Source organism: Pinus tabuliformis, chromosome J, assembly GCF_031772625.1.
Source record: "Pinus tabuliformis cultivar Carrire ecotype Pingquan chromosome J, CPIR1, whole genome shotgun sequence".
Taxonomy (NCBI): Eukaryota; Viridiplantae; Streptophyta; class Pinopsida; order Pinales; family Pinaceae; genus Pinus; species Pinus tabuliformis.
In genome coordinates, this window is record NC_142295.1 from 611501466 (window position 1) to 611518172 (window position 16707).

A 16707-nucleotide genomic window follows, 5' to 3' on the forward strand; every position below is an offset into this window, starting at 1 on the left:
TACAACATGTTTTTGCAAAAAAAATCATAATGTTTCATAGAAAATCCATAATGACTATTAAGCCAATTAAAATATCAAGTCCAACCACATTTTTGGAAGCCCACTATGCATGTACGAATGAGGAGAAGAAACTCCTCTATGACCTTTATCAACATGATGTTCTGTTATTTCATGATTCCATTTATAGCTAAAAATCATTTTGTGGGAGATGTATAGTTGAGAGAATTTCTATCCCACCTCAGTAGCCATGTTATTTGGGAATCAGCTCATAAAGATGCACAAAATAATTCTTCCAGTAATATTTGGGTAAAGGGAGAGTACTGCATGCCCTTACAAGTCCTTGGCATTCATCAGCAGTGGACTTTCTATCCTCAACATGTAACATTCATAACCAATAATAGATAGGAAAACATCACACATTGTAGGACACAAATTGAGATGATGGAGAAACCAACCATGGAAGGATTTGTGGAAAGGTGGAAGCAAGCTGGAGAGGACATCCAACAAAAAAACTCCTTCAATCCCAAAAAACTAAAGATAACATTGGAATGAGCGCATAAATACACTAAATGCATGAAAACTTATGGAAACAATTGGATTGGGTTGAACTTGCATCATCTAATGATTTGGCTTCCAACCAAAGAATACATGAAGGGTTATAAGTTGACCAGAAGGGAAGAATTGGCTTGCTAGAGGGAAATCCAATGAAAATGAGGTAGGATAGGCTGATACAACCTCAGTAACCTTCATGTCACCCTCACCTTATCAGATTTAGATTGTTTGTTGGTTGCATGAGGACAAATTGCAAAGATTTTGGCTTAAGGGAAATGACGGGTGCCCAAATTGGCATATTTTAGCACTCATCTAATACATTTTTGTCTACCATTTTCCCATGTTTCATTATTTCTTATTATATTTTCCATCCATATTGATACAATTTTTTTCAAGGTATGAATATCTTTCTATGTGTCATTTTAATATTTATTCTTATGCATCTTTTGGGAAATTGTTGTCTTTCTATATTGACAATGGCATATAGTGTAATGCCCCGTATTAATAAATCAATAAATAATAATAATAATAATAATAATAAATAATATTAACATATAAATAATTAAACCAATAAATAATAAAGAAATGTAATAATAGTAAATAAATAAAATGATAAATAATAAACTAAGTTCCAAACAAATATCTAAAATAAACTATAAAAATAGTAAGAATAAGCAAACTTAACAAAAAGTAAAAAGGAATAAAATAAGAAAGAGTTAAATTAAGAAAAAGGTTGAGTTAAGTAAACTTAAGACAAAGAAATAAAAATTTGGCATGTTGACACATGGATTGTGTGCATGTGGATTTATTTCCAATCCCCTTCTATTTAATGGACGAAAAGGGAGATGAGAGGCATTCATTCTTTCTGAAGGAGAATGTTGTGAGACAAAGGATTCCATGGGAGTAGTAGTTGATTAAGGGCTCAGGGATGGTCAGTTGTAGAAAGAGTCTGTGCATTTGTGCCTACGGTTGGGGGGAGAGTTGCCCCAAAAACTTTGTTGCAGTCAATGAGATTCAAGCAGCACCACAACGCCATAATTGACAGGAAAACATGTCTTCGGTATACAAGGTAGTATTTTTTGTTCAGTTTTCGAAGAGATAATCAAAGCTTTATTACATGCTTGTTTAGATTATTCATGCTTCACAATGAATTTCTCTTGAAAATTTACCATTTTACACATAAAATATATGGTAGTTTAAGGGACAATTTAAATTTTTATCAAGTGATTTTCCTTTTTGGATGAATATTTCCTCAACGTTAAACAAGGGTTATGATAGAAAAAATGTGGTTTTACTTAGTGATGGCCCTCTTGTTGTGGCATAAATATTTTCTAAGTAAGGTTATAAGAGGAGTTGAACAAATAGACAATTAAATCAATTATGTGTAATTCAACATTGAAATGCCTATAGGCCAGCCTAAGCTCTAATACCATATGTAATTACCCAAAATTAAAATATACAAACTAATTACATCAAACAAAGGCATTAATAATTGACACAAAAAATTCAACTGATATAGCATAAAATCTTCAAAAACCACGAGTAGTGAATACTTACCTATAGACCGCATATGTGCTTTATTGTCAATTATGGTGTTGTGGCGCTACTTGAATCCCACTAACCGCAAAAAAAAATTGGGAATGAATCTCCACCCAACAATAGGCTCAGTTGCACAAAATCTTTATACAAATGGCCACCCTCGAGCCCTCAATCAACTACTACTACCAGGAAATATTTTGTCTCACAACATTCTCCTCTAGAAAGAATGAATGTTTCTCATCTCTATTTTCAACCATTAAATAGAACAAACTATTCCAAAAATAGAAGGGGATTGGAAAAGGATCCACATGCACACAACCCATGTGTCAACATAACAACTTTTATTTCTTTATCTCAAGTTTTACTTAACTCAACCTTTTTCTTAATTTAACTCTTTCTTATTTTATTCCTTTTTATTTTTTGTTAACTTTATATATATATATATATATATAAACTTTAGTTTATTATTTATTATTTATTATTTTATTTTATTTATTTGTTATTATTATCTTTTCTTTATTATTTATTATTTTATTTATTGACATATTAATATTATTTCACTTTTATTATTATTATTATTAATAAAACTCATTACATACTCCCCCCTCTTTAAGGAAATTTATCCCTAAGTTAAGTTTAATCATTTATTTATTTATTACTATGTGTTTTCCCAACACCCTTTGTTGAACTAGTATACTAGCAAGCATCGCAAGTTACATCACAACACCAGAGAAATCCCAAGGAATCTCAAGTCCTTTTTCCCAACTTTCGAAACCAAGCATAAATCCCCATTGGTCTATACCATAGCCCCAAGGTTCAGACCTCATCTGCCTCAAGGTAGACATCTAGCTCAGTACTCAAAGAAGTAGTACTCTAGGCGTCTCGAAAGGTTGGCCCAACTCCCTCCAAAACTCACTAAGGTGTGCAGCCCCAAGTATCAAAGTCCTAGATACACTTTTGGACTTCAGCTTCCCAATCCAATATCAAGCACTATGACTCCTCAAGATGGTCCCATACTCACTCAAGGGTTATCCCTCAAGAGCTATACAAGGCAAAAGAAATATTGACATATGCAGTGTTGATTGAGTCTGTCCTCAGCCTATATGGTGTTACATATGCTCCCTCACAGGTATGAGCTCCCACAAGGTCATCAAATAAACTAGGCCTCTCGGCCCATTTCTGGATTTCCTGTCAATCACCACATCTCAACATGCAACGAATGCATTAGTTATAATCAGAAAACCATATAGAATAATACATATGCCCTATCTAGAATCATATCCATCATGAAAAATCAACATCATTATCATAACAAAATAAATAACTAAGCAACACATATGCATGACATCATTAATCTCTCATCAGAACTATGTCCAATTTCCACATACCATCACATCAAGAAAAAATCATCACAACATTTTTCTTCAAAATTTCCATGTTGACATAAAGAATAAATGAAACCATAACCTCATACATAGTACCATAGTATATCAATAAAATTTAAGCAATAAGACATGATTCATATGTTTCGAAAAATGTTAAAAAAAAAATCCATATAAGATAGGTATCTATCTAAGATAAGGTATGCAATCCTATCTAGTTCACCACAATTTAATCAAATAGATAAGGAAAGTCACAATGAATAGCATTTGCATCCTCCCAAATAACTGACACAGGGCTATATTGGTCCCAGTGAACTTTGACTTGCTCAAACTCACGATTCTTTAGTCGACAAACCCAAGAGTTCAGTATACAAAATGATTCGACATGAAGGACTCCCTCCTCGGGAATTTGAGGACTCCAAAATGGTGGCTCGATGCTCAACTTGATGATGGTTTAAAGGCCAGACCCCTACGTTCTTCTAGAGGCAACCAAGCGGTTTCATTGACAATCATAGCAACATTGTTTCCCTGGAATCCATATGGGTGCCCCCCTTTTCTACTTACCCCCCCCCCTTGGGGGGTTCTTTCTCTAAATTTTCATCAGCGACCATTTGCCTTTTCATATTTATCCTCCTATGGACTTGTATGGTCAAACTAGTGGTTACTACCATGTTGGTGGATTTCCACATGGTGACTTCCACTCGAACCAAAGGATCAAGCCCATGCAGGAATCTTTCATATTGACATTTATCATCTTCCATATAGTCCACATGATGGACAAATGCATAAAATTTAGCTTCATAGTCTTCAATTGATCTACCATTATGTTATACTGCATGGAAGGCCCCTATTTGTTGGTGTTTATATTCCTCTTATATGTACATGTTTCTAAAGGCTTCCTCAAACATTTCCCAAGTAACTTGCAATGGGGTGACTTGCATCTTAGTCTCTTCATTTACCCACCATAATAAAGATTCTCCTTATAGTAGACTCATTGTTATTTGGGTCTTTTCCCCTGAAGAGTATGCCTTAAAGCTAAGTGATATCTTAACAAAAATCACCCAAGCTTATCCTATTAGACTCCCATCTTGACTTGTGAACTCTGGTAATTTATATTTTTGGACATCTTTCATGAAATCAAGGCTTGTTTGTCTATCCTCAATATTGAACTGAAAATTTAAGTCTTGTCTTTGTTTTTGTTCCAACTCCATTCCTTGACTTTGATCATTTATGTGATCATGATCTTGGCTGGTAACCAATCCTTAAAGATGTTTGTCATTTCTCCTAGGGAACGTGATATGGCTTGCTCGATTGGGATTACAATCTCTACAGTGACTTGAGGTGGGGTTTCCATGCTAGGGGTGACTTGGGTTTGTCTTCGACACTTAGGAGCCATGATCTCCCCTATAAAGCGAACAAATATTCAGTTCCCCTTTTCCCATTCATCCATGGAAATTCTACATCATTTCAAATCTTACATTTATATAGTACAACTTAGCATAGCAAAGGTTACAAATACACACCAAAAACACAATATCTATCAAAATAAAGAAAAAATAGATACCATTTTTAAACACCTATTACCATTACATACTAATAACATTACTAGTTTTAAATATGGTTAACATAAAATAGAAAAGGGACACATTATTAAATTTAAAAGAAAAATTAATCATACAAAACTTGTAATGGTTTCTTTTGACTTTATTCCAAGCCAAACTTTCTTTGATCATGATCTTGGTTGGTGACCAATCCTTAAAGATGTTTGTCATTTCTCCTAGAGAACGTGATATGACTTACTCGATTGGGATTCCAATCTCTGCAATGACTTGAGGCGGGGTTTCCACGCCAAAAATGTAGCAAAAATTACAAATACACACAAAAACACAATACCTATTAAAATAAAACAAGATTAAACACCTATTACCATTACCTACGGCTAACATTTTTAATTTTAAATATTCTTAACATAAAATAGAAAAGGGACACATTATTAAATTTAAATGAAAAATTAACCATACAAAACTTGCAATTGCCTCTTTTGACTTTATTCACATCCAAACCTATCACTTAATTTTCCTTCACACATCTCATACATTTTCCTTCACACATCTCATGCATATGAGGTGATTTTAAAATATGAAAAGTCTCATACATTGTCGTATTTATTCCAATTGAAAAGTATTTATAAAACATGTGTTAAGCAACGATTAACTTGAGATTAAGCATAGGTCAAAATTTATTTAGGATTTTGATGTGTGTTGGATAACCACTTTTATTATGACGAATTAATCCATTCCTAGAGTGGTTGTAGTGATGGGTTCTGCAAATTTTTACGCCCACTAAATCCTACTTATTTTTATTTTTTATTTCTGCAACCAAAGTAATAAGTTTTTAATATATGGGCAAAAATAATCATTGATGCGATATTCCTTGATTTGAAGTTATGTTGTAAATTTGTATATATGGTTAGGTGCCAATGTAAAATTCTCTGTTGAGAACTTTAATTATATAAAAGTTGGTGTTGAACAATTTAATTTGTTATTGTACGGCAAACTTTCCTTTCTGGTGGAAATTGTCGATTTTCAACCAAAGTATATATGGGCAAAAATAATCATTGATGTGATATTCCTTGATTTGAAGTTATGTTGTAAATTTGTATATATGGTTAGGTGCCAATGTTGCTTTTTTTAGAATTTATTTGGACATTAGTTTATTAGTATTTTATTATTGATAAATTATGAAATGTAAATTTGTAATTATCATGTTATTATTGAAATAAATATTTGGAAAACTAATGTTGAAGTTATACTTGGTTGAAAAAGTTAAATATGCAAGGGAAATATTGTTATTGATTACCACTCATTAAGTCCTAAGCATTTAATGTAAATGATTAAATTATCAATGATTATGGAAGTAATTGATCATTGACTCCCATAAAAGGCAGGAGGTTGTCTTCGAAATGGGGAAGTGGAGCTCATAAATGAGCTAGTTGTTGGAAATATATTCACTACTGGGGGGTGAATTAGTAGTAATGGTCTTTAATTAATTTTCACAAATTTATACATTTGCTTCTATGTCATTATCCATGCACATCCATAACATTAGTTCATCAAAACATATAAGCAGCAGTAAATAGAAATCATAACAATTGTAGTGTTGTTTTAATCAACCTTAATTGACTTCAGACTACAACATTAATTGTCAACCCAGGGTAGGTCTTGTTGTTTCAATGGAGTTCATGTTGTCTGTGCCGATACACTCCAGCCAAGCATAAGAAAGTGCAGAGAAGTTGTAAAAGGTGTCGTTGATCTAAATTGTTGAATCAAACCATGCGTGTAGATGCAAAAAAAACACACTACAGAACTAATCACAACTTGCAGCTATTGAAATAAAGGCGTGCCACACTAGAACTAACATCTATTCCAGCTGGTTACTATTTCTCTATTGTTTAACTTTGTGTAATAGCATAAGATAAATAGAAATAGCAACGAATACAATCCACGATTTGTACAGCAACAGCGAAACCGTAAATCAATAAACTGAACCAAAATATACACTACCCAATCACTGCAATCCTTGCTAAAGAGGAGGGTCCTTCCTCCTCAGTAGGGCACAGGAAGAACACAAAAAGTGATTAACGAATCAATTGGAAAGTAACAACATCACTGTGCCAATTGATATTGAATAAGTTTAGGATTACAGAAACAGAGTAACGGTACTCTTCTATATGTCGTCTACTAATACATAAAAATTCGAGTCCTTTATAATTATTACAACCCAAAAATTAGAAAGCAGATCAGTCATGAGAATCTCTCGATTCTCATGTTGATCAAAAATAAAGAAGTTACAACTTATTACTAAATAAATATACATCAGTTGCAACTGCCTGAGTCTTGTTGCTTCAAAAATAAACAATCCTATTGTCGATAGTTGTTATGTGGAATAGTACCCACATTTCCAGCTTCGGTGCAACAACATTGAGCAAATGGTGGTTTGGGATGACGCAGCATAACTGACGACAACACTGTTGATGTGACGGTGGATCCACGCGAGGTGTAACAGCATCCGATGTGTAAAAACAACCTATGACCGCATCCAGTGTGTAACAGCAATCTGTAATAGCAGCCCTTCCTCCTCAGCAGGGCACAGGCAGAACACAAAAAGTGATTAACGAATTAGTTGGAAAGTAACAACATCACCATGCCAATTGATATTGAATAATTTTAGGATTACAGAAATAGAGTAACGGTACTCTTCTATATGTCCTCTGCTAATACATAAAAAGTTGAGTCCTTTATAAGTATTACAACTCAAAAATTAGAAAGCAAAGTCATGAGAATCTCTCGATTCTCATGATGACCAAAAATAAAGAAGTTACAACTTATTACTAAATAAATATACATCAGTTGCAACTGCCTGAGTCTTGTTGCTTCAAAAATAAACAATCCTGTTGTCGACAACTGTTATGTGGAATAGTACCCACATTTCCAGCTTCAGTCGAACAACATTGAGCAAATGGTGGTTTGGGATGACACAGCATAACTGATGACAGCACTGTTGATGTGACGGTGGATCCACGCTTGGTGTAACAGCATCCGATGTGTAACAGCAACTTGTGACCACATCTAGTGTGTAACAGCAATTTGTAATAGCAGTAACCAATGTGTAACAACAATATGTAATAGCAAAAACCTGTAACAGCAACAACCTGTAATAGCACCTAGTATATAGCAGCGATCTGTAATAGCACTCAGGGTGTAATAGCGAACTGTTCTACCCTTTCCTGCAGTTAATCCCGGTTGCCTGTTTGTGTCATGGCTTCTTCGCGTGAGCCAACACCTGAAAAAGATGAACTTCCCAAAATACTTTTTCAATGCTCTCCCAATTAGCCACAAAAAGGAATAAAGCCTCGTATTATTCGGTAAAATACAGAAAAGTAACATGACAGTGAAATGGATTAGAAAGATAAGAAAATAGAGAGTTTGGTCATATAAGGGCACAGGCTTGGAGGACAAAAAGGTTAAAACAGGGGAAAGAATGTGCAAAAAATAGGTAAAAAACCACACCCAATAACAACCATGAGAAATACAAGCATGCACACACAAGAACACAAGTATTTCCAGCGGAAATCCTTTTGGGAGAAAACCACCCTGTTGTTGTTATGTTGCTCAAATCTTCTATTAAACAAATTTACATTGATTAGCTTACAACCATAAGCCGGAAGACTTGGCTTCCTTTACAATATGTCAGCATCTATCAATTTGAAAATATGTTTCTCTCGCGAATCTACGGACTACCATCTGTTGAAATCTCCCACGACCAATGATCCTTGCCAAACTACCATGGGACTGTCAAACTCCTATTGGATGGAGAAAACTCATCCTACTATGAATCGGCCAAATACTTGTCTATATTGAAGCCACCATGCCTTCACTTCCTCCATGCGAACCATGTTTCATATATTTTCAGACTAGGTTCTCAATTCGCTCAACATGAGTAACCCAACAACTCTAGCATTCTGCTCATCAAATCTAAATCATACTCTGGCCCAAAGGGAGAATTTCTTCTCTTCTACTCACTGAAATCAATGCTCTCAAACACGCCTCAATCTGTCAAATTTCTACCACAATCAACACACAAATTCTACATCTTCTCAACTCTATCTCTAATTTTTGCTCACAAATCTATGATATATCTCTGCATAAAATATGTGAGCAACGACTACATACTCCACTCACTCATAATGCTCACAAAATATAATTCTCGCACACTCTCCAAGCAACCAACCAAATGAAATCAAAGCCTTCTTCTATTTAACATTTTCTAAGATGATTAACTCAGTAAATGCAACAAGTTATGGAAAACTCAACAAATATGTTCACATGCTTCAGATTTAGTTGAGGAAGGCTTCTTGACCAAATCAATCACTAAATCCACTAGACCTTTGATATCTTCAACCTTGATCAGCGTCTAGAGGACCCACAAAAAATTTTCAACCATATGCCAAAAACGCTCGATCAATAACATCACCACAACACCGAAATTGGCTGAGAAGCATGAGGAATGGGGATCAAAACTCATGAAATCCATCAATTTCTCCCTTAGCATTTTCCTCTAAGAAACTTGAGCTTAAACGCTCTGTTGAGCATGTCCTGCAAGCAAATGGAGCGTACAACAACTCCCTTGACCCATCATGCATGCCACTGGGGCTAAGGAGACTCAAATCATGCTTAATCAGCTCATAACTTGCCTCAACTTCTTCCAGTGCTTGAGTAGCCTCCGTAGGACCTCTGGAAGTCTTTGACACCTCTGCAACACTCCTACAAATCACTGCAAGGTCACCAACATCATCACAATTCAAACTAGGTTGACTAGGATGCCTACCAACAACCAACCTAAGCATCTGATCCATCAAACTATTCCTCAACATATATGCCATCAATATGCAGCTCTAGAACCTGTCAGACATCCTCCAACATCTACACAACCATCACAAGGCAAAGACATGTAGATCCTCTCCAAGCCCAAGGTACAACATGTCAACATAAGAGACCTAATCAACAAGGCTCCTGAACACTAACTCTTGAAGCAACAATCACCATATGTATGCAACAACATGATCATGAACACCATCATCATGGGAAGGCCTCCAAGCTAGTGAAACACACCATCATCCAACTCATCATGGCATAAGACCATATACACCTCAAGCTATTCTAGTGTAGTAGACATGCCAAGAACCATCCATCACATCTCCAAGCTAGTCCAGGATAGTAGACATTCCAAGGACCATATACAGATCATCCATAATCACCTCAATCATCAAACATTGCAACACACATCAATGCCAACAATCTCCCCCTTTGCTGCCATATGTCCATGGCTTCTACAATTGTAGCATTTTCTCCTTTTTAATCTTCTTTCAGCTGCTCTTATTAGATGAGAAGATTTTATCTCTTTGTAACAATTTGTTACTTGGTGTCCATTGATACCATAGTTGTAGCATCAGTTGATTTTTTTATCCTTCTTTGGCATTTCTTGCTTATTATTCGTGTGCTCCATCTTTGATTTCTAGTTGTGTTGATGGCTCTTTTTTTTGCTACTTTTTCTATTTCTATCATCGGTTATTCTTGTAGCTATAATCATGGAAAATTTTAGGGGCTAATATTCGTACATGGACTAATTTTCCACAATTTTTCCAAAAAAAAGATTCGCCAATTTCCATTTTTTATAAAGATGATTCGCCCAAATTTTACAATATAAAATTATTTTACCTTAAAAATCACCAACATTATATAGAGAGTATATATAAAATTATTATAAATTTGAATATTTTACAAATACATCAATAAAAAATTTATAGTTTGCATATTAGGGAATAGTGATATTCGCAATGTTTTTAAACTTCAAGATAATTTTCCATCTTTAAAAATTTCCCTGGCTGCAATTAAATTGGTTTCTCCTTTGTGCTTGCTGCAATCTATTTTGATATGCATTGCTATTGTCTTGTTGTCATGCATGAAGGTGATGCATGGTGTTGGCTATTGTAGTGAATTTATATTTCAGCTATGCATTATGGTGCTTCATCACTTGGTGTCATTTATTATTGGTATATCTTATTATGGAGCCTTGTATTATGCTCACGAGATCATGGATTATTATTGTAAATCATTTGATATGAGTCTTAGAGTCTTGAGCCATGATTGGATCATGTGTATAATGAGTTATGAGTTTTGTTTCATCTATGTATGGGTTGCTAGTAGTGTCGGTACAGCCATGTATGTCATGTATTATTCTTGTACACTCTCATACTTACCATGGAGAGACATTCTTGAGTCATGTATGCATTGAGAGAGAGTCATGTGAGTTATGGTTCAGCCATATATGGGCTCATTGATGTACTTGTATAATCATGCATTATCGTAGCCATATAGTAGGCATGTGAGTCCATGTACTTTGTTGCATATCTTTTGGTCATAGTATTTGGTCCATGTGGAGTAGTCTCTTGCATATGGAAAGGAGGCATTGTCAGCCATGTACATCAGTTTACATTCAGCCATGGAGATGTTTGTATTCAGTGAAGTATGGTTGATCATACTATTATGACCTATCATCATGGATTTGTTGTTTCCATTTCTACTTCAGGAAGATGTTGTATTGTTGATGGTGATGTATGATTTTTCTGTTGTTGGATAGTATATTGTGGAGACGACGTATTTGTTGTTGTTGCTTCAAAGTTGGTTGGATATTTTTTTTTGCTACTATGGAATTGATCATTGTTGTTGTTGCTAGTAGATCACATTATGTTGTTGTTTCTATGCGTTGGTGATTTGATTTGTTGTTGCTACTATGTCATGGATTATGTTGTTGTTGTTGCTTAAGGGGAGAGAGCATGCGTTTCAGATATTGTTGTTGTTTCTTATTGTAATGTTGCTAAGTGAGAGAGTTTATTGTTATTGATCGTAGAAGATGTATTTTTTTTCTCTAGTGTGTTGTTGGTTTGGCATATCTTATGTCCAAGGGGAGTTCAGTGCACATATCTTACAGAGGGAGTATTGTTGTATTTCAGTCTTGCACCTGCATATAATATTGAGTGGAGTTACGTTTTTTTTATAGAGCCCATTGCATGGAGAAGAGTATATAGCATTTTTCTTTGACATATTTTTCCCTTTTCCATTGTTGTCAAAGGGGGAGAATGTGAGGATGATGATCAGATGATTGTTTCAACTTGGGGGTTGACATCAATGCCAAAGCAGGAGATTGTTGGCATTGATGTGTGTTGCAATGTTGCAGATGTGTGGTTGATTGTCACTGATGTCAACCTCCCAGCTGAAACAATTGTTTGATCATCATCCTCACATTATCCCCCTTTGACAACAATGGAAAAGGGAAAAATATGTTAGAGAAGAATGTTATTTACTCCCCTATGTGTTAGAGAAGAATGTTATTTACTATTGCTCTATTGTTTAACTCTGTGTAACAGCATAAGATAAATAGAAACAACAACGAATACAATCCATGATTTGTACAGCAACAGCGAAAACCATAAATCAATAAACTGAACTGAAATATACACTACCCAATCACTGCAATCCCTGCTAAAGAGGAGGGCCCTTCCTCCTCAGTAGGGCATAGGAAGAACACAAAAAGTGATTAATGAATCAGTTGGAAAGTAACAACATCATTGTGCTAATTGATATTGAATAAGTTCAGGATTACAGAAACAGAGTAACGGTACTCTTCTATAAGTTGTCTACTAATACATAAAAATTTGAGTCCTTTATAATTATTACAACCCAAAAATTAGAAAGCAGATCAGTCCTGAGAATCTCTCGATTCTCATGTTGATCAAAAATAATTAAGTTACAACTTATTACTAAATAAATATACATCAGTTGCAACTACCTGAGTCTTGTTGCTTCAAAAATAAACAATCCTATTGTCGATAGTTGTTATGTGGAATAGTACCCACATTTCCAACTTCGGTGCAACAACATTGAGCAAATGGTGGTTTGGGATGACGCAGCATAACTGACGACATCACTGTTGATGTGACAGTGGATCCACGCGAGGTGTAACAGCATCCGATGTGTAAAAACAACCTATGACCGCATCCAGTGTGTAACAGCAACCTGTAACAGCAGCAACCAATGTGTAACAACAATCTGTAACAGTAGCAACCTGTAACAGCACCTAGTATATAGCAGCGGTTTGTAACAACACTCAGGGTGTAACAGTGAATTGTTCTACCCTTTCCTGTAGTTAATCCCTGCTACCTGTTTGCTTCATAGCTTCTTCGCGCAAGCCAACACCTGAAAAAGATGAACTTCCCAAAATACTTCTTCAATGCTCTCCCAGTTAGCCACAAAAAGGAATAAAGCCTCGTATTATTCAGTAAAATACAACAAAGTAACATGACAGTAAAATGGATTAAAAATATAAGAAAATAGAGAGTTTGGTCATATAAGGGCATATGCTTGGAGGACAGAAAGGTCAAAACAGGGGAAAGAATGTGCAGAAAATAAGTAAAAAACCACACCCAACATCTCCCCCCAACTGAAGCAACTGCATGTCCCCATGCAGAATCTCAATTCCTTCTATTGTGCCCCCGATGGAAATTTGTGAAATTGTAGGCACCAACATAATCATTGCCCAGAGCTCTGAATCCTTGATAGGCCATTAACTCACGTGGCCAAGATTCCTCTCCATAATCACACAAACGATAATCAGGTTGATACTCCTCAAATGGCAACCAGATCAAAGGGAATTTGAACCTGAGGCCAATCCAAAACGCCCCTAGTGTCAGCACAATCTGAGCATATTCTGGCACTCGTGTAACAACAGTCACAAATTTCTTGTACTCAAAGGGGTCTCCTTCCGACAATTCTACAGTACAGGCCTCAATGCTCTTGAGACATCTGACTAGTGCTTTGCTTCTCATGTTCGCAAAGAAATTGAGGCAGATCCTCATGATTCTCCTTTTGTAAATGGCCAATTGATCTCTGATTTCCAGATTGCTCAGGAACTATCTGAACTCTCGCCAGAGTTCGTAAGCCATTCCTGGTTCAGCCCTGACCCACAATGCTGTCTTTTCCTTATTGGTCTCTATTGTTTTCTTGGTTGCCACTCAATCTGATTCCTCATAAATGAGAGGAATTCTCGCAACTGCAAGTCTCCCATGAAAGAAATGACACTCGCCACCATCCTCGTGCTCGCATGTTCGCACATCATATTGTGCAAGAATAGCTCGCACAACAAATTTTGATCATCAAAATCACAGGAACGGAAAATTTCCAAGAAAGTGTGGGTTAATGTTATCAGGAAATCTAGTGTCCACTCGGATCTGCTAGTCCCACTAAGACTGGTATCCATCTTAGAAACAAACAAACTAAAACCACTTTCGTTTTCCTTTATGAAAAGTAGATAAGAGTGGGATGAAGGACACCAACCTGAGTCTTGCGCTTGGTTCCTTGCTTGACTCCTCTCCTTTCTGACAGATCCTTGCCACTTCTCCTTTGTCTACCCAGCCTCAAAGAGCACCTGTGGAACCAAAGCAGCATAATACTATCGAAGAACAGATATCTACAATCATAAACAATATAGGACCAGATATATATTGACCACACAAATGCATATATCATCAAACATACAAGAATGTGGAGGAAAACTTGAATAGCTTTATTAATAATCAAGAATAGCAAAGAGGATTACAACCAATTGTTCTGACCCAGCGTCATCCTCCAGCATGAAAGCCCTTCTTTCACCTCATGAAAAGCTTAGATCACCCAACATTATGATATTCCAACAAGAAACCAACAGCACTTCCTTACAAGATACAAAATTCCAGCCTCTGGATCTCTGGGATGAGGGATCCATATATAGATGATTGCAGGGGGGTGAGTCAGCTTCTGGGATTCTGATTAGTGTCCTCTCTCTGATAGTTCTTGATTCCACTTGGAGATTGATGATCTCTTACTCATCCCTGGGCGAATTCAGAGAGGCAAGTGTCACAGGAGAAGTTTCTGGAAGATTCCATGATCATCCACCTCGCAAACTGCCTCTGCCATTTGTCCACTCTCACCCATCGCACCCCATAGAAGGGCTTTTCAGTATGCATCGCACCTCCTGTGTGCATTAGGTGGGATGCATCGCACTTTGACCATGGAGCAGGTGAGATGGTCCAGTTTTGACCAGTTTTGAGCAGTTTTTCATGGAGAACTTCTAGGAGATGATGTAATCAACTGACCTTGTTCTTTTAGGGTATGGAACAAAACTTTTAGGGACTTAGGAGCCCTTGGTTTATGGACATGTTTGATTGGGGTTGAAATGTCCAAAAATGTCTATAACAGTTGCCCCCTAAAGCATGAGGTCGTTAATATTTTGATGTCGGGTGATATGCTTTATCATGAGGATCTGAAGTTTTTTTGAGCTAGAAGGCGACCTGTAATAAGATACAAGACAATACATTATCTTCATAATATTTTTCATGATCTAGCTGAGGCGGGCATTCCCATGCTGAGCTTTATAAATTCATTTTCATGTACATAAGACAGACAACCTTCTGTGTGGGATACTGATGATTCTAATAGAGTCATCATCCTTTGATTTGGATGATCATCTGTGTAGCAGCAATGTACATTTGATGTCTTTATTTTCCTGAATATATCGCAGCCCGGATGGATGAAACTAGATCCGGGGTCTTCAAACTCGTTCAATCTTCTCTCAGAGTAGACGTCGATCCATCTGAAAGATGTTCTAGAGTCGAACATGGAAAGACATCGCCTGATTACCAGCCAATGATGTAAGTTGTTAACAGGCACGAGAGGAATCACCAATAATGATGATGACCCTCAAGGTACTACAGTACAATTTTCATGGTGTGAATAAGGGACTTGGCATAGAACACCACGCAAAATCTTTCAGTCGAAGGCCATTGATGTAAACTTGTCACCGGAAATGAGAAACTTGCCATTGAGGCATGCAAGCTTCAAAGTACTGAAGGGGTTGTTCCTAAGTCAACTTCTTGGATAATGAGCTGATGTCGAAAAGAAGTGACTCGCCGTAGGAGGGCCTTAATGAATCCCACATCTACAACACAGAACAGAGTAAATGATTTTGGAGGTGAAAACGGTCTGATGATACAGGGTTCAGGGTGGCGGTCATGAAAGAATGGAGCGTGAATGTATTGCAGCAGATGAGACATAGGTGAATTCTCTGAGCGACTTCTCTTGAACATACCGGTGACACTGACATGATGGATTGGTAGCGTTAACCCCAAATTTGGATGGTGCGATGGACCAATGGTGATATGACCAGTGAATGGAACAACCCAACTCGACTTAGATGCGGAGTGAAAGTGTCATGTTCAAGAGCGACTTGCTACCAATAAAGTTTCTTCAAGTTTTCTTCCCAATTTTTCCCCAGTCATTGCTGACCAGTACCTCATTATTTTTGTCAAGCTTGAGGAGGATAACATATGCTTGTTCTATAATTTTCCCTTCGGGCAAACCCGTCGATATATTTTAACGAGCCTAGCGACAGTGAAACTCGTTCTTGTCTGTATGGACAAGTTTGTCGCTATTCAGTTTTAACGAGTTTAACGACAAAGATAAATCGGTCCTTTTCAATTTTAGAGAGTCTAAAAGGGACATAAAGGAAACTCCAATAATCCTTTTTCGTCATGTAATCCCTTAAGTCCGAAAAAGTATAAAATAATACGAAAGGGATGAAT